The sequence below is a fragment of the Vulpes lagopus genome, chromosome 10, assembly GCF_018345385.1.
Source record: "Vulpes lagopus strain Blue_001 chromosome 10, ASM1834538v1, whole genome shotgun sequence".
NCBI lineage: Eukaryota > Metazoa > Chordata > Mammalia > Carnivora > Canidae > Vulpes > Vulpes lagopus.
This window is the reverse complement of record NC_054833.1, coordinates 57,897,091-57,921,661: the sequence shown is the minus strand read 5'-3', so window position 1 is coordinate 57,921,661 and position 24,571 is coordinate 57,897,091. Positions and strand designations below refer to the sequence as shown.

The window sequence follows — 24,571 nt, the reverse complement described above, 5'->3', positions numbered from 1 at the left end:
CTGCCTGAGCCTCAGTTTCCTTGCTTTTGGGAAGTAAGTGAGCTCCCTGGTGATGCTAAGGTGTCCCTAGGACTAGGCCGTGGAGGCTGTGCTGTAACAGTCAGCTGGCCTGGGGGGACAGGGCACCCAGGTGTGTGCCCACCAAGAAAGGAAGCCAAGCCATCCACGGAGAGAAATGACGCACTTAGTCCCGGCAAGGGGCGGGAGCCCCGGGGGAGGTTGAGACCCGGCATCTGCCCTCAGGGAAGCCTCTCCCGCGTGGGAGGTCGGCGAGGGCATGACCAGACGCAGGCCGGGTTCAACGCCCGTCACTGGGTGCCCGGCCCGCACTCACAAGTCCGAGCTCGGAGCCCGGCAAGTCGCAGTCCGGCCGGTGGCCGTGGAGCCCAGTTTTTGCAGGACAGAAGGACACCGGTCATTCCTGTTGAAAGCAAGGAGTGCTGGCCCCGTGGGAGCACAGGCGTGGTGGGGCTGACAGCTCCCGCGGAGGCATCTGGCCTGGGCCTTGGCGGGTGTGTAGGCAGGAGGTCACGCAGTGGCGGGAGCAGGGCAGACCCGCTGGAGTGTTTGGAGGCAGCAGGAGGCCGGAGAGGAACGCTGGGCCCCAGCCCGGGGCGGCGGACCTGCGGGTTTTCCTGCTGCCCACACTCTTCCTCGGGCCTGGGGCGGGGAGGGCGGCGGCGGCGGAGAGGCGGGGCTGGGGGAGCGGAGGCCGCGGGGCTCGGCGAGGAAGGGGGGCGCCCTCTGCCGGCCGCGTGCGGTGCCTGCCTCCCAGGGTTCCACCTGCCCAGGCCCGGCCCTCTGGGGGGGGGGGGGGGCGGGGGTGCTGGACACCGGAGACCTTGGCCTCGGACGCTGCAGAACCCGAGACGTCAGACTGGAGGGGCACCGGGGGGGACTGCAGTCTAGTCCCCCTGCCCCGGGTTCCGTGTCCTCGTAGCATCCAGGTGGCACACGGCGTCCCGGGCCCGCGCAGAACGAGGGGCTGCTCTCGTGCTGCTTCAGCAATTGAAGGAAGGGCTGCGTGGGGCGCCCGGGGCAGAAACGCTCCCAGGGGCCGGGATTCGCTCCTTCTAGTCTCCAAATTGCTGACGAGGTGGGGGGCGGGGGGCGGGGGAGGGAGGCTCCCTAACCCAGCGCTGCCCCCTCTGAGCGAGCGTGACCTCTGAAGGGTGCAGGTCCCAGCTCCGCTCAGGGGGCAGCGGGGAACCGGACGTGGGGGAAGGCGCTCGCTCAATGCGGCACAGTCTGGACTGAGATCCCTTCCCACCCAGCAGGCTGCGGGGCCCAGAAACAGGGAGGAAGCTCTCCTGTTGTATCCTTGCTTCTTGCCTCACACTGAGCCCCTTCCCATGCGGTGCGTTGCTCTGTCACCTGTGGTTCGAAGTATCAAATCACGGTAAGTCGGAAGAAAGAAAAAAAAACACAACAAAACCAAACGCAACAGTTCCCATTTTGGTGTTTTTTCAGGGGCCTAGAATTATTGTCTGTCCCGTGAAGTGATTGGATGACCTGCCAGGGCTTTGCCCCATGGGCGGGGGTGCCCAGGTGGACTTCTCAGAGGCGGGGGTGGGGGTGCTCTTGCCCAGCCTGAAAGGCAAGCTGGAGGTGACAGGCAGCTGTGTGTCTGGACGGGGAGGGGGGACCCCAGGAAAGGGCGGCGGTGGTGCTCACGGCACCATGTGTTAGTGCTCTCTTGTGTGGTAGGTCATTTACAGGGAGCCCCCCTAGGTGCTGGTGGCCGAGTAGGACCCAGTCCCTGTCTTCAAGTGACTCATGGTCGGCTGGGGAGAAGGACAAGTAAGTGGGTTACAACAGTGGGATAACGATCACAGCAGAGCCCAGAAATAGATGGTCGCGCCCTGGGGATCTAGGATGTGCTCCTGGTGGTGCTCCAGGTCAGCGTGGAGGACATGGGCTCCTCACCTTGCAGCCCTGCCTGGCCGCTTCCAGGAAACACCCGCTGGAGCCCGGCCTCCTGGGAAAACGCATCCGGGACCAGCAAAGGTCTAGCTTCAAGACGCGAAATGAGAGAAATCCCAGAAGCAAATGCAGATACTTTTTCTTCTTAAAATTACCCTGGACGGGGGAAAGACTTGTAAGGTGTGCTGCAAAGCCAGAGGTCACCAGAAAAGGCATCAGTAACATTTCATTTTAAATTTTCTGAAGGATGAGAGGCCAGATGCATCTTTGGAAGATGGGTGTCTAGATGGGGAGCAGTTATTGGAAGAAAAGTGGGGAGACCGTCAGTGTTTCTGATTTGAAAACATCTCTTACGAGCTAAGAAGAAATGGAGGGTGCCCGGCTGGCTCAGTTGGCTAAGCATCTGACTCAGGTCACGATCTCAGGGGTCCTGGGATCGAGTCCTATGTTGGGCTCCTCCCTGAGCAGGGGGTCTACTTGAGATTCTCTCTCTCCTTTTGCCCTCGGCCCCATGCAGGATCACATGCCATCTCTCTGTCAAAAGAGAAAGAAAGAAAAGAAGGAAAGGAAAGGAAAGAAAGGAAGAAGGAATTTCCTGATAGAAAATGGGCAAAAGGGGATCCCTGGGTGGCTTTGTGGTTTGGCACCTGCCTTCGGCCCAGTGCATGGTACTGGAATCCTGAGATCGAGTCCTGCGTCAGGCTCCCTGCGTGGAGCCTGCTTCTCCCTCTGCCTGTGTCTCTGCTTCTCTCTCTGTGTCTCTCATGAATAACTGTGTGATATCTTTTTAAAAAAAATAAGAAAATGGGCAAAGGGTACAGACAGGCAATCCATGGAAGAAATACAAACAGTGGGCGAACATATGAAAAATGATTGCATCTCACCAATGGTGGAAGGGATGTGTATGCTGATGGTTCCTTCTGATGAGAACCTAATGATGAGGCTTTCCTGCAGGGCAGTTTGGCCACAAGCATCTGTACTAGTCTCCTTGGGCTGTTATGACAAAGCACCCCGAACTGGGCGCTCGAAAGACATGCGTACAAAATCCACGTGTGGGTGGGACCACGCCCCCTCTGTGACTCTGGGTAGACTCCTTCCCAGCCTGTTCTGAGCTTCTGGAGAGGACGGGCGTCTGGGCATCCTTGGTTGGCAATGCATCACGTGTGCCTTTGTCAGCAGGTGGCCATCTTCATGTTGTCCTCGCGTCTCTCCATGTGTTCAAGTCTGTGTCCAAGTTCCTCCTTTATGGGAGGACTCTGGTCCTCCTGGATCGGGATCCATCCTAAGGATCCCCTAACTTGATCATCCGAAAAGACCATATTTCCAAACAAAGTCACATTCACAGGTACCAGGGCTTAGAAACTTCAGCCTATCTTTGTGTGTGTGGGTGGGGGTGGGGCGTATAATTTAACCGGTACTAGTGTCCAGATGTAAAATGAGCATATTTTGGCTCAGTAATCCCACATTTAGAAATTTACTGTAAGGGGGATCCCTGGGTGGCGCAGCAGTTTGGCGCCTGCCTTTGGCCCAGGGCACGATCCTGGAGACCCGGGATCGAATCCCACGTCAGGCTCCCGGTGCATGGAGCCTGCTTCTCCCTCTGCCTGTGTCTCTGCCTCTCTCTCTCTCTCTCTGTATGACTATCATAAATAATAATAAAAAAAAATTTAAAAAAAATACAAAAAAAACAAAAAAGAAATTTACTGTAAGGATGATGCCTGGGTAGCTCAGCTGGTTAGGTGTCCCGCTCTTGATTTTGGTTCAGGTCATGATCTCGGGGTCCTGGGATCGAGCCCCAAGCCAGGCTCTACGCTCAGTCCAGAGTCTGCTTGAGATTCTCTCTTTCCCTCTGCCCTTCCTTCCCCTGGCTCTCTGGCTCTCTGAAAATTAAAAAAAAAAAAAAAAAAGGAAAAAAGACAAGAAATTTACCCTAAGGAGATACCTCGACCGACAAATACAAAGGTATTGTTTATGATAGTGAAAAGTTAGAGAAAGTCAGCGTGACCCCGTAAATATGTTATTCTACATGGCACTACAATGCCGTGTAGAATAACACTACAAACACTACAAACAGATGTGCAATTCTGCACTTATGGCTGTAGAAAAATGATCGCGACCTATTACTGAGTGAGTAAAGCAGATTATAAAGCTGCACATATAATAATGTTACAAACTCACATACTTAAATCTGTCAAAAAAGATGTACGTGGCTATGTTCACAGTGGTTGCCACTGAGTTGATGGGCTTTCTAGAGGCTTAAATTGTTTTCTCTTAATTGTCTGAGGATGTCAGGCATGTTTGTAAATCACAAAAACAAGAACTTGTTTTTATTTATTTATTTTAAACAATGTTTGTTTATTTGACAGAGAGAGAGAGAGAGCACAAGCAGGGGGAGCTGCAGAGGGAGAAGGACAAGTAGGGATGATGGGCAGGGAGCCCAATGTGGGACTTGATCCCAGGACCTGGCTGAGTCACCCAAGTGCCCCGAGGACATGTCTCCAAAGAGCTCTGACGGGTGTGGGAGACCAGAGCACGCATGGGAACTGGGGGTCCTCACTGAGCCTGCTGGAGTTGCTCTGTTATCCCCAACCACAGCCAGGCAGGCCCCTTGCCCTCCTGCCCCCTGCCCCGGGGTCACTGAGGTGGGATCACCCCAATCCAGAGGCAAGGTTGGTGTGCGGGTATTTGGGGTGGGCAGGCGGCAGCCATCTCTTGCGGATGAGGGGGTCCCCACCCACTGTCCCCATTTCTGGAGGTGAAGATCCCCACGAGAGGGCATGGGGAGTCCCAACAGGCCTGTCTTCACCCCCACATTTCACAGGAAGGTCTCCAAACCCCAGAGCCCATGAGAATGTCACCTTATATGGGCAAAGGGACTTTGCAGGTGTATGTTAAGGACTTTGAGACATGAGACTGTACTGGCTGACCCAAGTGGGGCCATGGTGACCGCCAGGGTCCCCAACCTCCCAAGAAGGAGGCGGGAAGGTCAGAGTCAGCAGCTGTGACCTGGGAAGTGAGTGGTCAGGACGATGCAGGAAGCGGCTGATTCCCCCCTAGAGCCTCCAGGAGGAACTGGTCCTGCTGACCTGTTCTGGACTTCTGACAGCCAGAGCTACCACAGCAACAGGACTGAGCACCCCCTCCACACCTCCACACACCACTAAAAACTCATTGGTTCTACCGCAAAAAACACCAAATTACCCAATTTGTAAATGGAGAGAAGATTGAATAGGCATTTCTCCCAAGAAGATACACACATGGCCTGCTGGCCAGCTCATGAAGTTTTCTGTCCTCAGTCATCGAAGCAACCCTTTCATGACAACAGCAGGTGCCACGTGGACAGACTGGTGTCCCCTCACCCTGGTGCTCCCTGTCATTGCCTCCCTGCTGCTCCCTGGAACCTTCTGGATAGTAGGCCACGTCCTTGTGTGCTGTTGGGTAGAAAGCTGGGGGTGGGGGGAAATGGAGGGAGGAGGAAGGTTTATTTTTAAACATCACCTGCATAAGAAGCTCCATTTCTGAGAAGCTGTGAAATCTTGCCCGTTTCAGCTTCCTCCACAGAAGTCCACCCAAAAAAGCATTGAAATGAGCACTTTGCTCTCATTTTTTTTTTATCATGGTAAAATGCACGTGATGTAAAATCTATCTTCTTACTCCTGCAAGCACGTGGCTTAGGAGTGTCGACACATTCCCACCGTCCTGCCACTGTCGCCACTGACTGTCCCCAGAACTCTGTCCCCATGAAACACAAACTCTCCCCTTCCCCCCACAGCAACATTTTTCTTGGAAAAAGTTCAAGCGTTTTCAAAACCGTGAAAACCCAACCATTTTACCCCGTGACCAGTGCAGGGATGGCCAAGCTGCCCTTGAGCTGTTCTAGGGCAGAACAGTCAGTTTCAGGGCAAGCCCCTTCCCCCAACATCCAGAAAAACCCCAGCTTCGCCTTCATGGTCTTATTGACCAGCCACGTGTGCTGCAGCTTGTGGGGACCAGGAACCAGAGAGGATGTCTCTCCTGGAGCCCACGGGGCACATAAAGGAGAGGCACGGGTCCCCAGCTGTGACCCTTGGGGTCTCGGTGCCGGAGGGCTGGGCTTTCTGGGTGCAGGGACCTACCCAGTTGAGTGTTTAGTTTTCAACAAAAGCTAAAAATCATGAATCTCATGCAGACACAAAAATGAGCACCTGTTATAGATTTTTTTTAGATTTATTTATTTATTTGTTTGAGAGAGAGAGAGCAGAGGGAGAGGGAGAGGGAGACAGAATCTCAAGCAGACTCCCCTCTGAGCACAGAGCCCATATGGGGCTCAGTCCCATAACCCTGAGATCATGACCTGAGCCGAAACCAAGAGCTGGATGCTTACCCCACTGAGCTCTCCAGCAGCCCTGCCTGTTGAGGATTTTATTCTACTTGCTAATCAGTGAGGGAACCAAGTAGATGGTTTAACAGGTTGAAAAGAAAGTCCCATCACAGAGATGAAAAGTACAGCATAGGGAATACAGTCAATAATACTGTCATTTTAAAAAAAAGAAAGAAAGAAAGAAAAAGGAAGCAGATCCAAGGAACAGACACACTTATCGATGAGGAATATGGCAGTGAATGCACAAATGTACAGCAGACTGGTTTTTCCCCAGAGCTAGGGAGGCAAGGAAGAGAGTCAATTCACCCTGCACAGCATAGGACATCATTTCCATCTCTACAGACAAGATTTCTTTTTGTGTTGCCACCAGGTGTCTGTGCTTCACAGGGAACTGGGACCAGAAAACCCAGAGGGCGGCGGGGGGGGTGTCCTCCAGGATTTCCACAGTGCATGATTTTCCCCTGAAACAAAGTTTTCTTGACGTGAGAGAAGGCAGGGCCAAGGCGAAGGGGTCAGAGAGAAGAACAGGTGAATGGAGCCTCTGGGAGAGGCTGGGCATCAGGAGTAGTTCCAGACCAAGAGGAAGGGCCCCCACATTTCCGGGAGGTGCTGGAGCCTTCGGGATTCAGTTGTTACCCATGACCTGAGTCCCTGCTGAATTCTGCAGAGAAACTTGGATGTGGAAGACCCCAGGGCTGGCTTCAGGGAGAGCCTGGGAAGGTGAGGCCAGGATTCAAGGCTGGACCCTGCAGCCTCCGAGGGCACAGGGCTGGAGTGGACAGCAAGGCCTCTCAGTCAGGTGTTGCCTCGGGTCCCCACAGCAGGGAGGCCCTGAATGCCAAGCCAGTGGACCAGACCTGGAGCCAGAAAGGACCCTGTGAGAAAATTCCTGCCTGGGGGACATTCTGGCCCCCCGTGATCTCTGCCCTGAAACCCCCAAAGCTGAGAGCGGGGAGGAGGCACTTCAGTGCCCACAGAGCTGAAGATCGTCTCAAAACCATAGAGCCGGGCAGGTGGAGGCCAAACCCTGCCTCTCCCTCTCTCTCTGGCCAGCTGGTGCCTGGATTCTCAGGGAAATGACAAATTCTCAGTCTCCCCGGTAGGTGGCGCCCTCACCCCTGCGAGGGACTGTGGCAGGTGCCTGCCCCCCACTGACCTGGGGTTCCCCACAGGAACCTTCGGAACCTTGGACACTTCAGCCAGGGGGGAGGGGGTCCGGGGGGGTTGGGCGGGGTCAGGAGACAGCAGGTGCAGCTGGGAGCTGAAAGCCCTGACCAGGAAAGGGGTCCTGGCCAGAAGTCCCTTCTCCATTCCCTCTCACCATGTACGGTGCTTATTCTTCCCGCTGTTTCACTCCACTTGGCACAATAATAGAAATTCCAACCACTAAAAACTCATTGGTTCTACCGCAAAAAACACCAAATTACCCAATTTGTAAATGGAGAGAAGATTGAATAGGTATTTCTCCCAAGAAGATACACACATGGCCAACAAGCCCATAAAGGATTCTCGACATCATTGATCATTTAGGGAAATGAGAATCAAAGCCGCCTGGGTGGCTTAGTCAGTCGGTTGAGCATCCAAGTCTTGATTTTGGGATGGGGTGGGGGTTCCTGAGTTCGAGTCCTGTGTTGGGCCCCGTGCCCAGCATGGAGCCTACTTAAAAAAACAACAAAACAGGGGCAGCCCAGGTGGCTCAGTGGTTTAGCGCTGCCTTCGGCCCAGGGTGTGATCCTGGAGACCCAGGATCGAGTCCCTCGTTGGGTGCCCTGCATGGAGCCTGCTTCTCCCTCTCCCTGTGTCTCTGCCTCTCTTTCTCTCTGTGTCTCTAATGACACAGAGTAATTAATTAATTAATTAATTAATTATTACAGAGTAATAATTTATTACTTTACAAATAAATTTATTTATTTACAAATAAATTACAGAGTAATTAATTAATTAATTAAATCTTTAAAAAAGAAAACAACAAAAAACCACAGTGAGATACCTTCACACCATTTAGGATGGTTACTATTAAAAAACAAAACGAAACAAAACCCCCAGAAAATGATGTGTCAAAAAAGATGTGAGGAAATTGGAATCCTTGTGTCCTGAGAGTGGGCACATACAGTGATGCAGCTGCTCTGGAAAACGGTGTGGCAGTTCCTCCAAATATTAAAAATAGAACCACCACATTATCTAGCAATTATAATTCTAGGCATATACCCCAAAGAATTAAGACTAACGTCTCAGGGACACCTGGGTGGCTTCATGGTTGAGCATCTCCCTTCGGCTTAGGTTGTGACCCCGGGTCTTGGGATCAAGTCCCACATCGGGGTCCCTGCAGGGAATCTGCTTGTCCCTCTGTCTGTGTCTCTGCCTCTCTCTCTGTCTCTCATGAATAAATAAATAAAATCTTTAAAAAAAAAGAATAGGGTCTCAAGAAACATTCATGCACCTGTGTTCATAGCAGCATTCTTTACCCCAGCCCTGACATGGAAACAACCCAAGTGTCCACCGACGGAGGAGCAGGTAAACAAAATGTGGTCTATATCCGTGGAGTGGAATATTATTCCACCTGAGAAAGGAAGGACATTCCAACACGTGCTACAACGCGGATGAATGTTGAGGACGTTATGCCGAGTGAACTAAGCCAGTCACTAGAGGACAATATCATGTGACTTCACTTTTATGAAGAACCTCGAGCAATCAAATTAGTTGAGATGGGAAGGAGAATGGTGGCTGCCAGGAGCAAGGCAGAAGGAAGAAGATTCACCAATAAAACCAGAATCATGCTTCACACATCAAAATTCATATCAAAGAGGCTTTAATATTTATTTATTTATTTTATTTATTTATTTTTTATTTTTTCACATCAAATGGGTAATGTGCCGCGGTCGTAACAAGGTTTGAGGGCGGCATATGTCACACAGTGGCGTGAACACATAATCATCACATTTATGAACTACAAAAGGATCAGAGGCTTTTTTTTTTAAGGATCAGAGGCTTTAACATTTAAATGTAAAAATTAAATCAAGTATTCTTGAAATGAGCAAGACTTTCTAAAGGTGATTGATTTTCATGAAAACAAAAATAATGGAAACAAGATTAACTTTTTTTCCTCCCAAAATATATTTATTAGAGACACTTAGGATGTGCTCTGCTCCTGATGTTTGGCAGGGGGATATTGCAGTAAATAAAACAGATAAATCTCTACCATTATACAGCTTGTTTTTTAGTGAGGAGACAACACAGATATTATATAATGTGTTGGGTGGTACTAAGGATTATTGAAGGAAAATGGAGCCAGGAAAGGGAGATTGGAGCAAGAATAAGAGTGAGTTTCATTTCAGGGATAGGGAACAGAAAACACAAACAAAAAATTGTGAGAAATATCTGTGCTATGTGACAAGAGTTATTTTCCTTAATATGTAAAAAAAAATAATTTTACATCAACATGGGAAAGAGGCACAAACCAATGACAGAAACAGGCCCAGAAATGGCAGCAGTGGTGGAATTAGGGGCAAATGCATGTTAAATAGATATGGAGAACCCACATCCATGACCCAAGCCATGCCTCTAGAGATGACAAATAACACTGAATGGAATCCCTTGATTAGATAACACAGAAATTATCTAAAATCAGTGACCTTGACATGGTAAGAGGAACTGTCCACAGCAGAACACAGAGAAGTAAAGGCTGAAAATATATGAATGCCGAGTGTGACATAACTCTGAGAAGCCTATGATGTGTGTGCTGGAGTCCCAAATGGAAGAGGCACCAAAAAAAAAAAAAAAAAAATTCCAAGAAGTAATGGATGCAAGTTTACAAATTTCATAAAAACTACAAACTCACAGGCCCCAAAAGCTCAATGAACCCCAAACACAAGAAACATGAAGAAAACCACCAAGTCCCATCATAATCACAGTATCAAGGGATGCCTGGGGGGCTCAGTGGTTGAGCATCTGCCTTCGGCTCAGGGTGTGATCCTGGGGTCCTGGGATCCAGTCCCACATCAGGTTCCCTGCAGGGAGCCTACTTCTCCCTCTGCCTGTGTCTCTGCCTCTCTCTCTGTGTCTCTTATGAATAAATAGGTAGAATCTTTGAAAAACTATTTTAAAAAATGTACAGGATAGATGATGTGAGTGATGGAGGCTCTGAGATCTGGGGTCACACTCCTGTGGTGCGTCACCTGGAAATGTCCCGTACCACTTCTGAACGCTCACTTAGGAGAGCAATTTACGACTTGAAGCTCACCTTACATCCCCTGAAAAGTGGAGATAGAAATTGCAGCTAGTATTTACTGTGTGTCTACTCAGTATTCCAGAAACTTAATGTGATTACCTCATTTAGTCACCCCCACAACGCTTCCAGTAAGAATCATTAGCAAGTCACTGTTACACATGAGAGGGCTGAGGCACTGAGTGGCATATCTGTATCTAGGGGAGGTTAGGCTAATAACTGACAGTGATGGGATTTGAATGCAGGTACTTGAAAGCCGGGGGCCCGTGACCCAGTACATGGATCGCATGTGGATGGTTGGTTTTCAGCAAAGGAGCGAAGGTGATTCAGTGCAGAAGGAAAGGACGGTCTTCTCAACGAATAGCGTGGAAACTGTAGGACGTCAAGAACCACACAAACAAAACAAAACCAAAGTACTCGAGATGGATCACAGAACTAAAACGTAGGACATGAAACTGATGAACTTAGCACAAAATCTTTGTGACCTTTTGGTTCAGCAAAGATTTCTTGGCTCCTGTGCTATCTGTAGAAAACCAAATCCATACGTTGGACTTGCTCAGAATGAGAGCGTCTCTTCCGAGGACACGGTTAGGAGAATTGAAAAGATAGACAACAGATTGGAAGAGAATATTGGAAAGTCAAATATTGGATAAAGCTTTGTGTATGAAGTATTTGAAAGACTCTAAGGGGCGCCCAGGGGGCTCAGTGGGTGACGCTTCTGCCTTCCACTTGGGCCATGATCCCGGGGTCCTGGGGTTGAGTCCCTGCATCGGGCTCCCTGCTCAGCGGGGCGTCTGCATCTTCCTCTCCATCTGCCTCTTCCCCCCACCCCTGCTCAAGCTCTCCTTTGCTAATAAATAAACAAACAAACAAACAAATAAATAAACAAATAACTTCACAATAAGAAAACAAGATGGAAAAAATATTTGAAGGGACGTATCATCAACCCAGAAACACGCCCATGGGCATCCCCTCGCCACCCTGAGTGACCACAGGGATACAAAGCGACCCTCAGTGAGGGATCTGCACGGTGGCCAAGTGGCTGAGCGGAGGGCACCTGGCTGTGCACACGCTGGTGGGGACGCAGCGAAGCAGCCCCCTCGTGCTCTCCCGGCAAGCACAGAAACCAGAGCCAGCCCTCGGGAAAACAGCTCGGGACTTTCTGGAAAAGTTAAGCCGGCACTTGCGTGGGAGCACCCGTGGGTGCCCGCGGTGCCGTCGATGGAGTCACGGTGTCTGCAACTCGAGTGCCTGTGCCCGGGGCAGCTTTGCTGGAGACTGCAAACCAGCAGCAGCCTGGGGTCTGACCTCCTCTCCCTGGGTTCCATGGAAGCCACACATTCTCATCCTTGCCCTGTGACTCACTTAGACGAGCCCCCACTTCCCCACCCACTTCCTCGCTGCCCTGGTCCTGCCTCGGCTTACTCCCGAAATGCCACAGCTACCTCTGTGCCCTGACTCACAGATGACCCCGTCAGGTGGTGGCAGAAATCTAAATATAACCTAGCTGGCTGGCAGGCTGGCTGGCTTCCTAGTTGCGCTCAGGCCAAAGACCAAGAGCTGTGCTGTGCCCGGGCCGCAGGATGACACCCCAGGACAGACGGAGGGAGAGAAGGTGTGTGTACTAGGAGGCCCAGTGGTCCAGAGGAAGAGGAGGCCAAACCCCAAGCCAGGGGCAAGGCTGAGAGCTGTGCAGAGGACTAGCGTACCTAAGGGCTGGGTTCCTGTCAGGTGCATCCTAACCCCGATAAACTGAGGCCTGAGGACCTGGCCCAGGCCAAGTCTTCCACTCTTCCGTCCCTTTATTCACTCAGGCAGCAAACATTTCCAGAAGCCTCTTCATCGAGGCTCTGTTGGTTTTTTTTTTTTTATATTAAATTTATTTTTTATTGGTGTTCAATTTGCCAACTTACAGAATAACACCCAGTGCTCATCCCATCAAGTGCCCCCCTCAGTGCCCGTCACCCATTCACCCCCACCCCCCGCCCTCCTCCCCTTCCACCACCCGTAGTTCGTTTCCCAGAGTTAGGAGTCTTTATGTTCTGTCTCCCTTTCTGATATTTCCCACACACTTCTTCTCCCTTCCCTTCTATTCCCTTTCACTATTATTTATATTCCCCAAATGAATGAGAACATATAATATTTGTCCTTCTCCGATTGACTTATTTCACTCAGCATAATACCCTCCAGTTCCATCCACGTTGAAGCAAATGGTGGGTATTTGTCATTTCTAATGGCTGAGGAATATTCCATTGTATACATAAACCACATCTTCTTTATCCATTCATCTTTCGATGGACACCGAGGCTCCTTCCACAGTTTGGCTATTGTGGACATTGCTGCTAGAAACATCGGGGTGCAGGTGTCCCGGCGTTTCATTGCATTTGTATCTTTGGGGTAAATCCCCAACAGTGCTATTGCTGGGTCGTAGGGCAGGTCTATTTTTAACTCTTTGAGGAACCTCCACACAGTTTTCCAGAGTGGCTGCACCAGTTCACGTTCCCACCCACAGTGCAGGAGGGTTCCCTTTTTTCCACATCCTCTCCCACATTTGTGGTTTCCTGCCTTGTTAATTTTCCCCATTCTCACTGCTGTGAGGTGGTATCTCATTGGGACTTCATCAAGATAAGAAGCTTTTGCACAGCAAAGGATACAGTCAACAAAACTAAAAGACAACCTATAGAATGGGAGAAGATATTTGCAAATGACGTATCAGATAAAGGGCTAGTTTCCAAGATCTATAAAGAACTTATTAAACTGAACACCAAAGAAACAAACAATCCAATCATGAAATGGGCAAAAGACATGAACAGAAATCTCACAGAGGAAGACAGACATGGTGGCCAACATGCACATGAGAAAATGCTCTGCATCACTTGCCATCAAGGCTCTGGTTTTAGACCCACATCCTGCTTTCAAGGCGTGGAGAGCAGAACGTCTGCCCAGAAACTACAAATACCTTGACAAGGGCCCTCAGGGGTCTTCAGCCCAGATCTGGGACGGGAGGCGGCAGGGAAGGTTTGCTGGGTGGATTCCCACCCAGGTGCAAGTCCCCGGGGCCAGGAAGACCCAGGAGAGGTTGGCAGGGTGGGACCCGTAGGCTTGGCTGGCCTTTGGGGACTGGAGGGGTTTGGATATTGGACACTGAGGTGAGGCTGGGCTCTGTGTGGTGGCAGCATCCTCGTCCTGATGTCCTTGTACACCTGGCTGGGGGGCGTGGCCACATGAACAAACAAAACAAAACACAACACAGACTCACAGCCCCAGAGGACCAACTGGTGGGGGCCAGAAGGCAGGGGACCTGGAGGCCACTTATCTGCCAACAGGCTTGCGGGTGAAATGCAGAAAGCGCCCACAGTGACCCCATGGCCACCCGTCGGTCATGCACATTAGGTGACCCACCTCAAAGTAGCCATAGGCCCTAAACGACCAATGGACTACCTACAGCCAGACACAGGTATCAAAAAGGGGAGAATTCCATGCATTTCCATAGTCTCACCCTCCTCCCTGTAACTGTGGGCCCTCACCCACGCCTCCTGGCCAACCATCTCGCCTTCACTCCCTGCCTGCCACCCCTGCTCCCTCACAGTGTATTCAAAATATTGTTTTATCCCTTTTTTCCTGCCATGTCTCCACCTGTTCGGAGGTAGAGCGAATCAAGAGGTGCAAACTGCTAGTTAGAAAATACACAAGTCACGGGGATGCAGTGTGGAGCACAGGGAGCATGGTCAGTAATACCGTGAGGTTGGTGACAGGTGGTGACAAGACTTACTATGGAGATCGTCTGATGATGTGTAAACATACGGGGTCACGACGTTAGACTCTGTCAGCTGTGGAATGGAGAGTAAACAGGATTTTAGGGAGCTGGGGGTGGGAGGCCAGCAAGGAGGCCCCCTAGGCGGGACACTCATAAGGGACTGTCTGGGACATGGATGAGGTGGGATTTGATCTGCCCGGCAGTCCCCAGGCCACATGATTATCCTCCTCATGGTGGAGACAGGAAACAGATACTCCCCACTCAAATGTTTTCAGACGATATAGGTTTCCAGCGCGTGCTCCGGGCTCTATACTAGATGCTATAAACAGAAAACCCATATAACTTGGGCCCAGTGTAGCTGCAGTACATCACAATATACTGGGGGCAAAGATCAAGGCAGCCGCTTTGCAGCCCCCCCCCCCCCGCCCCGTGCCCCCGCTCCTGCAGGTGGGCCTCCACCCTCTTCTGGAAGGACACCTGGTACACCAGCCCTACTGGCTATGATCTGACCTCTGCACCCGCACGCTAGCCCCAATCCGTGGAACATACATCAGCCACGCGGGGCATGGTTCAACCATTGTAGGTTTAAAGATTTTATTTATTTATTTTTATTTTGAAAGAGAGAGAGCGAGCAAGCAGGGGGGGAGGGGCAGAGGGAGAGAGAGAGAGAATCTCAAGCAGACTCCACATTGATTGCAGGGCCTGACAGGTAATGGGCTTGATCCCATTACCCTGAGATCATGACCTGAGCTGAAATCAAGAGCAGATTGCTTAGCCTACTGAGCCCCCTAGGTGCCCCTCAACCATTTTAGATTTAATACAAAATCACACCCATGTGGATCATCTTGCAGATCCCTGGAAATAGAGGCCAGACCCATGGGAGCAGCTATGTCTTATTTCAGACGTGGAGAAAACTCTGCTGTAGCTACAGGAAGCACCCATATGAGGTCCTCGATTCTCCTGCCTAAAACCTTCAATGGCATCTCCCTGCACTGAGGAAATACTCAAAGCCCTTGCTGTGGCCCTAAAGGGAAGCAACTGTATAATTTGCTGTCTGAACCCAAATACCGTTGAAAAGAAAAGAGGCAGGATCCATTTTAAAGGGCTCACACAGGGCAGCCCCGGTGGCGCAGCGGTTTAGCGCCGCCTGCAGCCCGGGGTTTGATCCTGGAGACCCGGGATCGAGTCCCACATCGGGCTTCCTGCATGGGGCCTGCTTCTCCCTCTGCCTGTGTCTCTGCCTCTCTCTTCGCTCTCTCTGAATCAATCAATCAATCAATCAATCAATCTTTACAAAAAATAAATAAATAAAAATAAAGGGCTCGCACAGTCGTGTAAACTGGACAAGTTCCAGGAAAGCCAAGGAGAAAGTCCACTGGAAAACATGCCCCCAAGCTCCCCTACGCCATGCCCTACAGCTTCCCCACACCTTCATTGAAGCTCCAACGCACTGGCCCTCCTTCTGGCCTGTACCATGCTGTGCCTTTCTTCTTTTCAGGGTTTTCTGGTCCCCCCAACACTGTCCTTCGCCTTTCACCTGGCTGATTCCTTCTCATTAGCCCAGAGACACATTCTGAGTTCCCACATCACCTCCTCTGAGAAGTTTTACCCCACCACCTCAACTAGGAGCATCCTCAACTGCATCCATGTCCTCACCATGCCACATGTTCCCGCCCTACCGTGGTTTGTTAAATAGAACTAATCACAGTGTGAAATTGCCTTTTTATTTATTTATTTGCTTACATATTACATTTCTCCACTACATAGTAAGCAGGAACATTGTCTCTTTATGCGGGTATTCCCAGTATCTAAAATAGTGTATGTAGGTAGTAATCACTCTTTAAATATTGGATGGATGATGGATGGATTAATGGATGGAGGGATAGAGGGATGGGTGGGTGATGAATGGATGGATGGATGGATAGAAGGAGAAAAGAATGGATGGATGGAGAGAAGGATGGATGGATGATGGATGATGGATGAATGATGGATGGATGGATGGATGGATGGATGAAGGATGAGTGGATGAAGGACAGGTGGATGAAGGATGGGTGGATGATGGATGGATGGACTGATCCATGACAAGAAACATTCCTGGCGCTTGGTGACTTAGCAAAGTAACCCAACAAGCGAGGGCAGATCTAAGGTTCACACTTAGTTTCCTTCTGGTCCTCTGCCCTGTACCTATAAAGTGGGTTACTTGGAGCCCAGCAAGCACAGTCACATTACCCTGGACAGAAATGCCCTTTGGAAGAAAACCAGTCCAGAGAAAAACCTGGCACTTACTCCTCTTGGCTCTCCAGTTTCTCCATTTGGAATGCTCTTCTCTGCCCTCACCCTGCTAACTATAATTTTTGTATAAGTGAGAAAAAGTTATTTTACAAAGCTTCAATTTTTAAGTTGAAGTTTTTTAAAACTCAGTTAAAACATTTTTTCTTAACTAAAACTTATGTTGTTGAATTTAATCTAAGGTCCATCTTCATTGACCAAATGATTGACATTATACAAACAGAAAAATATCATTACTACCCTCAAAGATTACTACAAAAATGGAACTCATGAAGTTCAATAGCTGTGGAATACCCTAGACAGGCTTTAGATTAGCTACCATCAAAACTCCAGCACCGACTTGGCTCTCAAGAATTACCTGTGGGGCTTCAGACCCAGACTCAATCTTCAAATTCTTGGGAGGCTGGCATTCTTCATTTGCCTCACTTCTTCTTTGAAGATTTTATTTATTTATTTATTTATTTATTTATTTATTTATTTATTTATTTATAACCCTGAGATCATGACCTGAGCCGAAATCGAGAGTCAGATGCTCAAACTACTGAGCTCCCAGGTGCCCCTTGCTCCTGCTACTTAATGATGATCAGAAGGTTCTAGCCAATGTAAAGAGACAATAAGGAAGGAAAGAAAGAAGGGGGGAAGAGATGGCAAAGAAGGGACAATTGCTAGTAACGTTGACCCAAAATTATAAGATTCAGCTTATATTCAGTAATCAGCTTCCTTTAAAATCAAAAGAAAGGGACGCCTGGGTGGCTCACTGGTTGAGCATCTGCCTTTGGCTCAGGGTGTGATCCTGGGGTCTGGGATCGAGTCCCGCATTGGGCTCTCCACAGGGAGCCTGCTTCTTCCTCTGCCTTTGTCTCTCATGAATACATAAATAAAATCTTTTTTAAAAATCGAATCAAAAGAAACTATTGGTCACAAGGGTATTTGATGAGAAGGCTATAAAGGAAACACATTCTTACCAGAATTGTGTAAGGACGTGAGAGTTGTTCCGGCTATTGTCATCTTAGAGAAGGAAGAAGGAGTTAGGGGTTTTGGAGACCAGCCAGGTGTTCAGCGGAGATCTAATTTATGATTAGACAATACATGCCTGCTTCCTTGTCATCACGACGGCAATTTCTCTCAGTGTGTTTACAGGCATTCTTGGAGAAGGAACCGAAGAGGTTCTGTGAGATAGCCATCTGTTAGAGTACAAGAGGTTTTTTTGTTCCTGGCTAATCTCACAGGAATGTAAGCTTTCACCACAAGGCTTCAGATACCCATAAAACGTGTAAAACATCATTACCACGGCAGGCGTGTTTGTTCATTTAGGCCGCAAAACACACTAGTTATAGGAAATTGAACTTGCTCGCTCAATCTGTCGGTGAACCTCGCGGTTTTATTATCACAGACATATCATTGTATAAATGTAGCCATCTGCACTGCGTAGACGCTGGTTGGCTCACAGAGTTTCTGGGAGAGCTGGAGAACCAGCTTGGAGGTTATGGGGTGAGAACCACAAGCAAAGGTCTGGCATAGAACCCACCTTGGAGAAGAGGTCTCTGCTACCATCTGGGGGGCAGGAGGGTAAAGGCTGCAGAGACATGGTTCACTGCTCACGGGAGGCGACCACTGGCCTGGTTGCCACCGCTGACACCATTCTGCAGCCCCCAACTCTGTGTCTTCTTGGGCTCCTGACCCCAAACTTGAATCAGTGCATTTGATTGGCTGCCCTGGGTCACGCGCTCCTTCCCATCTGCATGGGACACTGCGAAGCAAGTATCTGGCGGTGGGAGCTTGTCTGGTGGGAGGAGGGCCGTGCTCTTCAGGGAGACTGTTATAATGGGGAAGGGGATCCACACATAGGAAATAGAGGAAAGAGGTTTGGATCCTGGGCTGTCAATAAAGATGAAAGAAATCTGACACCCCTGGCAGACCCCAGCTATCCTCTCACTCTGCACCTGAGCCCAAACGGTAGCTTGTTGTAGGAGGAAATGATCTCGCACTTTGATGGAACCCACTCATTGTCCACAACTGAGCTGGCAACATGGCCGGACTATCCAGCGCCTTCCTCCAAACTCAGGTTGCTACCTGCTGAGCTTCGACTTCACCTCTCTCTCCTCCTTAGACCTCCAGCAGCTCCTCCTCAGCCCATGGTGCCTTGGGTGGTGATCCCTGGAGAAGACAGGTGCATCCAGAGGAGTCTAGCCCCTCATTCCACCCAGGCCACCCTTCCACTTGCTCTGAGGATGCCGCCGCCCCTCAGCCCCTCGGGGGTGACGTCCACACCCTGTCCCCCCCCACCCCACCCCCCAGGCTACTCAGTCCTTCCCTCAACCACGGATACCCATCCTCCCATCACTCCCCTCCAGAATCACAAGCAGGGCAAGAACATGCTCCTAGCCATTCCCCTTCTGGCTCTTGCCTCACGTTTCTGTTCCCATCCCCACACAAAGCTCCTCTTTAGGACCATCTATTTGTGTGCTCCCCTTGCTCAATGCTGTCCTTCCCACAAACCACATCAATCGGGCTCCCGTCCTCCCCCATTTCGTCAAGGTCACCGTAGACCTCTGTCTTGCCAAAGCCAATGTTTGTTGCATTTTCTGTTGGCATCTTACTGAGCTGCCCGGCAGCCCTTTGTATTGTTGAAACAACTTCTTCTGGAGGTTCCGGGATTCACACTCCCTGACTTTTCTCAACCTACTTCGCTTCCCTGGGGTCTTCTCTCCTCTACGACCTCCTCTCCCTCAGTGATTTCCAGCCTCCTTGTCTAATGCTTTTTTCTCTATGATTTTTATCATATATTATATATTTTGATTGTATTTCCTTGACTTATTTTGAAAAGTTTCAAGCTTACCAAGAAGTTGGGTGAATACTAACTATGAACACCCCTATGGGCTTCCACGAAGCTCATCAGCATTTTACCAACATTTGGACTTTCTCTCTCCCTCTCTCTGTCTCTCTCTTCCTCACCTGTCCTCCTGCCCCACACACTTTACTTTTTGCCCAGCCATTTGGAAGCAAGTTTCAATGAACATGATCCTGCTCCCTTAAGTAGTTTAGCATGTATGTCCCAAGATCAGAATAAAGGTTTTCCTGAGTGACAACAATACTATTATTACATCTAAAAAAGTGAATAATCACTTAGTATCACTAATATATATAGTGCATATTCAAATTTCCCCAAATCTTCACCATCTGACTTTTATAGAAGTTTTTCTTTTAGTTTTTTCAAAGGTTTTATTTATTTATTTGAGAGAGAGAGAGAGAGAGAGAGAGAGTGGGGAGGGGCAGAGGGAGAAGGAGAATCTCAGACTGACTCCTTACTGAGTGAAGAGGCTACAGGGCACGATCCCAAGACCCTGAGATCATGATCTGAGCCAAAGTCAAGAGCCAGACCCTTAATTGACTGAGGCACCCAGGCACCCCAAGTTTTTTTTTTTTTAAATCCAAGATCCAATCAAGATTTATCAACTACAGTTGGCCCTTGGTATCTCTAGTCTCCCTTGCTGTAAAACAGAAAACTCCTCCCCTGCTTTTGTTTCCCCGCCCCGCTCACGCAACGTTGACTTTTTGGAAGAGCCCACTCTGGCTTGTAGAATGCATTTCTCAGTTTGTGTAATTTGGCCCCCTAGGGGAAAATTTGGTAATGTTACTGCTGATGGAGCGCAGTGTTAATTCTTTGGGATTGAGACAGGAAAATAACATGGGCTGCATGGCTCATAAGATCAGATATTTGTTTCTCACGGTCCTGGAGGCTGGGACTTCCGGGCTGCGGCTGGCAGGTGCTCAGTGTCTGTGAAGGGCTTGCTCCATGGTGCATAGACACCTGTCGTTTTGCTATAGTTACTCAGATGAAGAGAGCTGTGTAGGGCCCCTTTTATAAAGGACAAAATTCCCATTTATGAGGACTGCACCCATGACCTAATAACCTCCAAATGCCCCCACCTCCTGATGCCATCAGTTTGGGGATTAGGATAGCCACATAAGGATTTTGGGGGGACACAGTATACAGTCTATAGCCACATACCTTGGGCATGTGATGCGGAGAGGCCAGATGGGCTTCTGAACATCCTGCAGTCCACAGAAGCATCCCCACAACAAAGGATTACCCAGCCCAAAACATCAGCAGTGCCAAGGTGGAGAAACCCCCGTTTACATGTACCTAATTGTTTACTTATGATTTAGATCCAGGTTCACCTTTTTTCAGTGTTTTATTTTTTTTTAAGATTTTATTTACAAGTAATCTCTATAGCCAACGTGGGGCTTGAACCCACAACCCTGAGACCAAGACTTCCATGTTCCACCAACTGAGCCAGCCAGGTGCCCCCATCATTGCTTATTTTGGTGCCCACGGTGCCATTGGTTGGCCAGCGCGAGTCACTGCAAGCTGCCTCCTGCTTCCTTGTGACATTTCCGTTAATCTTTTAGCTTTCTTTCTTTCAAAAAAATTTTTTGTTGGTTTTTAGGAGCTGGCACATGGTAGACTCCCCTTAAATGTGACCTATCACTTTTATCATCATTATTAATATTATTACTAACATAAATTAGTTGAAATGAGCCAAATGCAGAGAAAAAACCCTCTCTTTCCATCTATCCCCATTCCAGACACAAAATTAACCCATAATTATTAATTGGCAAATACTTTCTCACTTTTATCACAAATTTCATATATGTGTGTATGGGGTGTGTGTGTGTGTGTGTGTGTGTGTGTGTGTGTATATATATATATATATATATATATAGTATAATGTGTGGTGTTATTATTATTTTTTTCTTAGTAGGTTCCATACCTAGTTTGGAACCCCAATATGGGGCTTGAACTCACAACCTGGTGATCATGACCTGGGCCAAAATTAAGAGTTAGCCATTTAACCAACTGAGCCACCCAGGCACTCCTGTGTATGACTTTTTTTTTTTTTGCTTTGCCACCGAAGAAAACTGATTATAAGTAAATAAAATCTTAAAGACAAAAAAAAAAAAAAAAAGAGAGAGAGAGAGAGAGAGAGAGAGAGAAATATCAGGCAGCCCGGTGGCTCAGCGGTTTAGTGCGGCCTTCTGCCCGGAGTGTGATCCTGGAGACCTAGGATCGAGTCCCACATCAAGTTTCCTGCATGGAGCCTGCTTCTCCCTCTGCCTGTGTCTCTGCCTCTCTCTGTGTGTGTGTGTGTTTGTCATGAATAAATAAATAAAATCTTTTAGAAAAAGAAAAGAGAATATCATATCAGAAGGCATAGTCTTTTCTCCAGAAATGTCACTCCTTAGAAAAGTCTTTGCATGTTTTTCTTTATTGAGATTAAAGTGGCTTTTCTTAATATGTGTTTTTTTTCCCTGCTACCATCCAGGAAGGTGAAGTTGTTGAAGTGGATGAAGAAACGGCAGTTAGCCTGAAGAATTCACGATTTGCCCAAGATTTTCTGATCAGATCAATTGGATAGAAGCTGCCAACATGTAGTGGCTGCTCTGCTTTAGAATCCAAGGTTTGTTTGGCTTTCAATCCCAACCTTGCCACAGACTGCTAAAACAAGAAACAAATCGTTATTCTTTTAATTGGCTGCTATGAATGATTTCTAGCATATTTGTATCTACAAAATGATTTGAATTAACTTCGTAACTTTATTTTTCCAATCTGGACTGTAAGTTAGACACTCTACACTTGGTGCATGAATGGATTTCAGGCATCCATGAACCCCTTAAAATGACATGTGTGTATGTGTATTTTCTCAAGAAGGTGTCTATTACTTTCATCAGATTTTTATTTATTTATTTTTAAATTTATGTATTTATTCATGAGAGACACACAGAGAAAGGTAGAGACACAGGCAGAGGGAGAAGCAGGCTCCCTGAGGGGAGCCCGATGTGGGACTCGATCCCAGGACCCTGGGGTCACTCCCTGAGCTGAAGGCAGATGCTCAACCACTGACCCATCCAGGCGTCTCTCTTATTTTTTATTTTAATTCCACTGTAGTTAACATGCAGTGTGGTATTAGTTTCAGGTGTACAATATAGTGATTCAACACTTTCCTACGTCACCTGGTGCTCATCAGGACAAGTGCAATCCCATCACCTGTCTCCCCCATCCTCTCACCAGCCTTCTCTCTGGTGACCATCAGTTTTTTCTCTATGGTGAAGAGCCTCTTTCTTGGTTTGTCTCTATTTTCTTTATTCATTTGTTTTGTTTCTTAAATTCCACATATGAGTGAGATCATATGGTATTTGTCTTTCTCTGGCTTACTTCATTCAGCATCATACTCTCTAGTCCCATCCATGTCATTGCAAGTCTTTGTCTTCTCCTCTTTGCTTTTTGGCACAAAATGTGTTTCAGGCTCACCTTCTATTTTCCCTGCCTCTGTGCCCAGGATCAATCATGTCTCCAAATATTCCTTTTTTTTTTTCTAATGGGGCATTGAATTTCAGATAAACTGAGTGCCAGTTGTGTTTGCTGTGTATCATCGCTTCTAAGCCCTTCTGATGAACAGAGCAAAAATCATGAACTCTTAAAAAATATATGCATTTTTAGAGATCATATGCTACTATTAATATGACCAACCCAACTTCATCCAATACTGCTACATCTTTGTCCTCCTGTATTTGTACCTTCCTTTCTTTGCAGTGAGAATCCTAGTTCCCAACAAAATCAACATATTTGTGTACTTACTCTACCCTATAATCTACCCAAGATAGTTTAAGAATTGCTCTCTGTGTTGCGATTTTTATTAGATTGGTTTATCCTGATTTCTTTTGTGGGAAAATGAATACAGGTAGAAGCACTTCCATAGACAGAGTAAAGGTCTCTGAAAATCTGTTCCTCTGTAAAAGCATCAAAAGCACTGGCAAATAAATGGTCAAAATCAACTGTTTTAGAACTCTAGAAATTCACCAGTCTTGCTAAAAGGATTTATTGTAGAAAAATGACTGAAACTAGGTAAGAACGAAGGATTTCTGGCATTTTTAGCTTACTGTCTTCTCACCCCTCCTCTCTTTATCTTTATAGTAGACTTGAAACTATAGTAGCTATGAAAGCCACCAGGCTATAAGCCATTAGAGGGGCTAGAATAGGGTTGAACTTGCCCCCAAATCCTCAACACAGAAAACTGTCACCATGTGATCTGTCTGGTAGCTCCTTAAAAATCTCCAGTCTTAGGGCTTGTTTTTATTTGAACTGACTCAGAGCTTATTCTAAGCAAACAGGCTATCCCCGGGGCATTCGTTGAAAGAAAAAAAACCAGTTGTGATGGTTCAACATCATAGCTGCAAGAAGTAGCAATACCAGTTGGAGCTAACCAGAAGCCGACCAAAGAACTTGAAAGGCAAAGCTGGGGAACGAGATGTCCACAGAGGGCTCTGATATTCTCTGACTCATTCTTGGAACTCCAGAGGACACCTGCGTGTACAGGGCTGTGAACATGTCTAAGAAACACCCAAAAGGCCCCAATCTCTCACTTCTTTTTTTTTTTTTTTTTAAGATTTTATTTATTTATTTATTCATGAGAGACACACAGAGAGGCAGAGACCAGGCAGAGGGAGAAGCAGGCTCCCTGCGGGGAGCCCGATGTGGGACTCCATCCCAGGACCCTGGGATCACACCCTGAGCCAAAGGCAGACGCTCAACTGCTGAGCCACCCAGGTACCCCACCAATCTCTCACTTCTGACTGACCTTGAGACTTTGTACAAGCATGAAACTAAGGGCAAAGCAGAGTCATAAACTACCTGTTGTAGCATTGAAGTTATGACCAAACACACACACATAACCTCATGTCAAAGGCTGGGAATCTTATTGCTTCAAGAAAATTTTTTTAAAGAGTTATTTATTTATTTATGATAGACAAAGAGAGAGAGAGAGAGAGAGAGAGAGAGGCAGAGACACAGGAGGAGGGAGAAGCAGGCTCCATACCGGGAGCCCGACGTGGGACTCGATCCCGAGACTCCAGGATCGCGCCCTGCGCCAAAGGCAGGCACTAAACCTCTGAGCCACCCAGGGATCCCTGCTTCAAGAAATTTAAGGAAATCTCTGTCCAATTATTAGCCGAACAC

General features: G+C 48.2%; 1 long non-coding RNA gene and 1 other non-coding gene across 2 annotated transcripts in view; one reads left to right on the top strand and one right to left on the bottom strand.

Moving 5' to 3' along the window:
* Positions 1-1,276: 1,276 nt before the first annotated feature.
* Positions 1,277-24,571, top strand: part of LOC121500056 — a 30,501-nt gene continuing 7,206 nt past the window's right edge. Inside the window, exons 1-2 of the long non-coding RNA XR_005990298.1 lie at positions 1,277-1,399; positions 21,882-22,016. This is a non-coding gene — a long non-coding RNA (uncharacterized LOC121500056). The remainder of the gene's footprint in view (positions 1,400-21,881; positions 22,017-24,571) is intronic.
* On the bottom strand, positions 9,139-9,242 carry LOC121501092. Its single transcript, XR_005990530.1, has one exon. It is a non-coding gene; the product is annotated as a small nucleolar RNA U13 (small nucleolar RNA).